The 7,000-nt window shown below is 35.6% G+C and overlaps 2 long non-coding RNA genes across 2 annotated transcripts; one reads left to right on the top strand and one right to left on the bottom strand.

Annotated features, from left to right (window-relative positions):
- Window positions 1–4,786: 4,786 nt before the first annotated feature.
- On the top strand, window positions 4,787–5,229 carry LOC108382521 (uncharacterized). Its single transcript, XR_001849693.1, has 3 exons — window positions 4,787–4,828; window positions 4,997–5,087; window positions 5,208–5,229. It is a non-coding gene; the product is annotated as an uncharacterized LOC108382521 (long non-coding RNA).
- LOC108382529 (uncharacterized) lies at window positions 5,209–5,895 on the bottom strand. Its single transcript, XR_001849694.1, has 2 exons — window positions 5,831–5,895; window positions 5,209–5,310 (listed from the first exon to the last, which is right to left on the bottom strand). It is a non-coding gene; the product is annotated as an uncharacterized LOC108382529 (long non-coding RNA).
- Between the last annotated feature and the right edge of the window lie 1,105 nt (window positions 5,896–7,000).

The following is a 7,000-nucleotide window of genomic DNA, read 5'->3' as shown; positions in this document are numbered from 1 at the left end:
ATTCAACAGAGTTGAATTGCTGTGCAACTTCGTCTCTTGGACCGCAGCTATTAATATACCATGCCGACACATAAAGGCGGTTATCTCCTCAATCTTGCTCTGTAGCCCGTTACAGTTGAATTGGAGGAGCTTCATGTGGTTCGGGAGACGTGTTGTGATGTGGGGTGTGAGTGAGGTGTATGTTCTTGCCGCCGTTGGCTGTGTGTGCTGCTGGGGTGATTGCCTCCCTGTGGTGGTAGTGGGGGGCGTCGCAATTGGTGTTAGCGACCGAGCAGCGCAACACGGGCCCTCGAAGTTCCCCGTCCAATCTCGCGTGGTGCGCAGACCTGAACATGCCCTAAAGTGGCACCAGCCAAGGCAGGTGTTGCACTTGACTGATGTCACATTACGGAATATTCTGGTCTGACATACCGTGCAGATTGTAGGGGGAACCAAGAGTTGTTGGCGGCGGCGTGTGGGTGGTGGTGCGGTTGTGTGTGTTATGTGGTCTGTGGTGGCTGTGGTATGTTGTTGTGTTGTGGCGACTGTGTGTGGTTGCTGTGTGAGTGTGTGGGGCTGCACGGGCGGACTATGGGTTGCCGTGGAGGCTGCTCTATTTGAGCAACAGGGGGCCACGTACGACGTGGTCCACTGTCTGTGTGTCCGTAGTCCCGAGCAGACCCTGAGGTGACTCCACCCCTCGCAGGCATTACACTTGACTGAGGTGGAGTTGTGGTGTAAACGTCTTCGGCATACACAGCAGGTGTATATTTCTGGCCCAGGGTTTGACTCGATGCCAGCCCTGAGTAGGAGAATGCGTAGTGAATGTTGCCCTATGGACGGACAACTTCTGAGATACTTCGCCGACCTAAACGGGGTTAGATCGCCGAAACAACAGCCCTTGGTCGGGTGAAACCCGAGTCATTCCGGTACGTAGAACCGGCTGTCGTGGGAATTTAGGAAATCGCCATTGGCGATTCTTGGCGATTTTTTCCCTTCAACTAAATTTTTTCCAATTATAAAAATATACTAAACTCAGTTTTCTATGATAATTTCACAGAAGAGGCTAATGAACTGCGTGATAGACTTGACTTAAGAAGCATATTAAAAGACTGTCAATAATGTTTAATCACCCTAATCGAAGAGCTTTTGAAACGATTACCTAGTCAATTAAATACTTTTAAAAAAGCTTTGATTTTGTCACCAAAAAAGTGACATGCCCATTCACTATTTGACTTTGAAGGAAAGAAAAACAGCGGAAACTGAATATTTAAATCTTTTAACTTTCCCATGGAATAACTTTTCTCAGAACCATTTCATCCGACTGTGAAGAATTTTGGATAATTGCGAAGAAAACCGCAACAGGCAATAAAGTGTTTGGAAATATATGTTAGTAAAATAGCCTTTATATTATTATCCTTGCCGCACTCACATGCTTTGTTGAGCGTGTTTTTCCGTTATGAATTCAACAAAAACTAATATTCGAAATAGGATGAGGTCGGAAAACCTTAATTCAATAGTTCGAATAAAGTGTTATATGAAGGCTAATAGTTTCTGCTGTAAAACGTTTCCAATATCAACATTGAATAGCTCAATATATGACAACAGAAATGTAAATCATTCAGACACTACAGGTGATTTTGAAGAAATTGTGGAAATAGCTGATCTCGCCTTGTTATAGGTTTTTATTTAATTTTTAGCGCCGAGCTCTTAAAAGCGGATTGTGCGATTAATCAAGTAATATGAGTTATAATAAATTTAATAATTGCGCAGTTCTATTGCAAATGAGTTGAAACAAATATTTTTAAAAAGTATGCGTATTTTTAAAGAAAATTGTTTGTACATCACTATTATATAAGTGATTTGTGTTATTTATTATTACCCTCTGAAGGTATTATATTCGTTTTTGGTTTTAAAAACTATATATTAACAAGATCGCATTTTTTAAATAAAAGATTTGTTAAATCGATTTCATGAATTTAAAAAAAAATTGCGATATTTGGCGACTTTTTTCAGAAATTGCGCTTTTTTGTAAACAATCTGGACACCCTGGTCAGAGCATACGCGTCTTAGCACACACGTCACTGTTGACAGTTACAAGTTTGAAAAAGTAGACAACTTCGTTTATTTAGGAACCAGCATTAACACCAATAATAATGTCAGCCTTGAAATCCAACGGAGAATAACTCTTCTCAACAAGTGCTATTTTGGACTGAGTAGGCAATTGAGAAGTATAGTCCTCTCGCGTCGTATAAAGATCACACACTCCTGTCGTCAATGGTGCATGGTGTCAAGTTAGCACTACATACTAAATTTTGTTCGAAAAAGGGTCAACTCAATTTTTTCCAGAAAAACGAAAGCTACAAATTTTTTCTTTTCACAACAAATTTTAAAGTTAAAAGCTACAATTAATGGCATAGTAACATATTGGATATCTCAATTCTATCGACTAGGTGTATGGTGTCAAGTTAGCACTACATACCATTTTCTCTTAAAAAACGAAAGCAACAAATTTTTTCTTTCCACAACAAATTTACAACAAAAAAGCTACAATTAATGCCGTTGTAACCTTTTCAATATCTCAATTCTGTCGTCAATGGTGCATGGTGTCAAATTAGCACTACATACTGAATTTTGTTCGAAAAAGGGTCACTCAATTTTTTCCAGAAAAACGAAAGCTACAAATTTTTTCTTTTCACAACAAGTTTTAAGGTTAAAAGCTACAATTAATGGCATAGTAACATACTGGATATCTCAATTCTATCGACTAGGTGTATGGTGTAAAGTTAGCAATACAAACTTTTTTTCTTAAAAAACGAGAGCTACAAATTTTTTCTTTCGACAACAAAAACACTACAATTAGTGCCGTAGTTAATTTTTCCAATTTCGAAAAGTGTAGTGCTAACTTGACACACGTGATATTAACTTTACTAAAGCTCTGAAATTATGAAAATTCCTTCAAGGAAATGGCAGAATTGAACTTTGTTGCAAGTTCAAATGGGAAATCTGCTTGCGACGGGATTGGTGGAAATTTGAAGAGACTAGAAGCTAGAGCATGTCTCCAACTCCTAACGTTACAACAAATTCGTACAGGGCTTCGGCTCTACCAATGGCGTAAGAATAATTTAGAGAAAAAGAAGGTGCTGGATGTGTCCAATGGGATGTCTGTAAAAATAACTGCGACTAACTTTACAGTGGATTTATTTCGACTATGACTACGTGCCAATCATTTAATCCTGTATTAAGCTAGTTTAAAAGGTTAAATAACATCCCTGCTGAAGTCTAGAAGAAGAAGTCTGATGAGGAGATGTGGTGATCTCCGAAATAGTGCTATAACTTCTACCGCTTAGACTTTGTTGCTTTTTCAATTTTTCCTAATAAACAATCGTGGTACAAAGCTCAATAAAAATATTAAAAATAAAATGTTAACAAGCCACAATAACATTGACAAATAACATCAAGTTAGCGAACTTCATATCCTTATTAAACGAATCTTTAAATCAATAAATAATGTTTTTCTTTTTAGTTCTTATTGTAATAAAAGCGTGTTGTTTTTTTTAAACTATAATTTTATTACTCATTTATTATTTTTTTGCACGTCTTTCCTTTTTATTGTTTTACTAAAAGGACTAACCTTGAAGCTATCATTGGAGAACTAATATTATTTTGCAATGAAACCGAAACATCAACAATATCAACAACACTCATTCATAACCTTTCAATGTCTATTTATCATATTGCTCGAGCGTTAGACGATCTAGAGTCCATACGCATAAGTAGCCCATTACGCCCCTTTGGGTATTTAAAGCTGACATTATAGACAATGTTTTATGCAAAAAAAATAAAATTTTTAAATGCTATAATAAAAAAAAATCAAAAAAGTAAAATGTGTACTCTTTTTTTATTTTTATACGTTGCACATTAATGTAAAAAATGTATAATTAAAGCCCATAATAAGACGGAAGAAATACATTTTTTTTCATTAAGTTTCGTTAAAAGATATCCAAGATATAGCACTCTAATGAAAGTTATGAATGGGATTGGGGATCGGTACTTGGTGGTCTAGTTCGGGTTAAAGTCCCACACTGACAGGTGTAGGCTTTCGATGCTTCCTCCTCGTAAAAGGAACACTTGATGAGCATTTTTTTCAGAGCTGATTTATCATACTTGATGGATGTATATATCATACTTGATGTATGTATGTATCATACTTGATGTATGTATGTATCATACTTGATGTACATACATATGTATCTATCACGGTTGGTCTATCATACTTGATGTATACATATATGTAAAAAAAACGTATTTTATCAATTCCTTCATTAAAAACAATGATTTACGTCTTCTCATAATAATTATGTGGGACTTTTTTTCGTCTCGTAGGACCTTTTTTAAGACGGAAATGATTTACGTCTTTTCATAATAATTACATGCTACTTTTATTTTTCTCGTCTCTCGTGACGTTTATTTCAAGACGACAATGATTTATGTCCCACGTTTTCTCCTAATAGAATCTGTACATGTACTGCCGATTTCACGACATTAAACCCAAATATCTCCGAGCTCGATTATTGGAATTTGATTTGCTAACATCTGGCAACCCTTTCAATAAACTAAAACCATGACGTCCGTAAACCTAGCTAACCCAAGTCGCCAAAAGTCAATAAAAATTATCGAGGAATTAGGTGTATTTTAGGTGTTAACTAGGGCCTCCAAAATTCATTTAGGTGCTCCATTGGTTTCCGAGAAATTCCCAAAAATATGTTGGTCAGCTAAGTTCACGTAAGCCTAGCCGACCCATCTTTAAATTTCGATTTTAAATTTTCCAAATATATGCTGGAATTAGGTGTCTTTTAGGAGTCCTTTAACGCTACAAAAACTAATTTAGTAGCTTCATTGGTTTCCGAGAAATTCGCACAAATGTGTTTTTCAGCTAGCTTAGCGCAGTTAGCCTAGCTGACCAATCTTTAAATTTTTGTTTTTAATTTTCGAATTACATATAAGCAGGAATTAGGTGTCTTTTAGGAATTCTTCAACGCCACCAAATCTAATTTAGGAGCTCCATTGGTTTCCGAAAAATTCTCAAAAATGTGTTGGTCAGCTAGGTTTACTTTAAATTTTGGTTTTAAATTTTCCAAGCATTTGTGGAAATTAAGTAAAAAACACCTAATTCCTGCATATATTTCAAAAATTAAAAACAAAAATTTAAAGATTGGCCAGCTTAGGTTTACGCAAACCTAGCTGACCAACACATATTTGCGAATTACTCAGAAACTAATGGAGCTCCTAAATTAGTTTTGGTGGCGTTGAATAACACCTAAAAGACACCTAATTCCTGCATATATTTGGAAAATTTAAAACCAAAATTGATGGGTCAGCTAGGTTTACGGTTTAGTTTTGGTGGCGTTGAAGAACACCTAAAAGACACAGTGGCGGATCCAGCGGGGGGTTTTGGGGGTTAAACTACGTGCCAGTCAGTGGCGGATCCACGGGGAGTGTTTTAATACATTGACGCCATATTATACATATATATGTGCCATACAAATTTCGAAAATTAAAAACAAAAATTTAATGATTGGTCAGCTAGGTTAACAGCGCTAGGTTAGCTGAAAACGCATTTTTGCGAATTTCTCAGAAGCCAATGGAGCTGGTATATTAGTTTTGGTGGCGTTGAAGAACATCTAATTCAAGCATATATTTGAAAAATTTAAAACCAAAATTTAAAGATGGCTCAGCTAGGCTAGCTAGCTAGCTTTACGTAAACCAACCAACACATTTTTGCGAATTTCACGGAAACCAATGGAGCTCCTAAATTAGTTTTGGTGGCATTGAAGAACTCCTAAGACACCTAATTCCTGCATATATGTATTTCGAAAATTAAAAACAAAAATTTAAAGATTGGTCAGCTAGGTTAACAGCGCGAAGTTAACTGAAGAACATTTTTTTGCGAATTTCTCGGAAACCAATGGAGCTCCTAATTTAATTTTTGTGGCGTTGAAGAACACCTCAAAGTCACCTAGTTTCAGCATATATTTGGAAAATTTAAAACCAAAATTTAAAGATGGGTCGGGTCAGCTAGGTTTATGTAAACCTAGCTGACCAACACATTTTTGCAAGTTTCGCGGAAACCAAATGACCATCTAAATTAATTTTAGAGGCCCTAATTAAAACCTCAAAGACACCTAATTCCTCGATAATTTTTCTTGATTTTTGGCTACTTGGGTCAGCTAGGTTTACGGACGTAGAACCATGTAAAAGCAAAGCCCTTTAATTTGACACTACATTTTTGAAAATCGAACGAACGATACAGTTTTGATGACATCAACAATCGTGGCGTTAAATATTCAAGGCGTCAAATCTCCGAACTTAATTAAGAAGTTTCATTTCAATAAAAGTTCCATATAGTTATTAAGATAAGACGTAAATCATTTCCGTCTTGAAATAAACGTCCCGAGAGACGAAAAAAAACAAAAGTCCCGTATAATTATTATGAGAAGACGTAAATAATTTTCGTCTTGAAATAAACGTCCCGAGAGACAAAAAAATATAAAAGTCCCATATAATTTACATCTTAAAATAAGCGTCCCCCGATACGAAAACCACTTTTCCATTGTTCAGTAATAATTATAGAGCAATATTTAATTGTATTTCTTATAATCGTTATGGTCTCTGGATATGTTATATTAGTAGGAAATTAAAAATTAGGAATCATAATCAAAATTATTTGCAGCTTGAATTAGAAGTTTAAGTAGAAGTTAGGGATGGTAGTGAAAATGAATTTTGGTTACGTAGGTGATAACGAACAAAGTTGCATTTTAAATTTTTGTCGTACGTTTTAGTGAGTTTTTAACTAATTCAGGAACAGTGTGTCCACTTATCTATTACAAAAAGCAAAACTTATTACGAAAAACAACAATTGAACAATTTTTTAACTTAGAAAAAAAAAATTTTTTTTTTGTATTACTTTGGACCACGTTAACCGATTTCTATAATTATTTTTTAAACGAAAGGTCGTACC

Source organism: Rhagoletis zephyria, unplaced genomic scaffold (assembly GCF_001687245.7).
Source record: "Rhagoletis zephyria isolate East Lansing unplaced genomic scaffold, Rhagoletis_zephyria_1.1 Rzeph_scaffold_00147, whole genome shotgun sequence".
NCBI lineage: Eukaryota > Metazoa > Arthropoda > Insecta > Diptera > Tephritidae > Rhagoletis > Rhagoletis zephyria.
The sequence above is the reverse complement of the archived record's forward strand: the minus strand, read 5'-3'. Positions and strand labels throughout refer to the sequence as shown.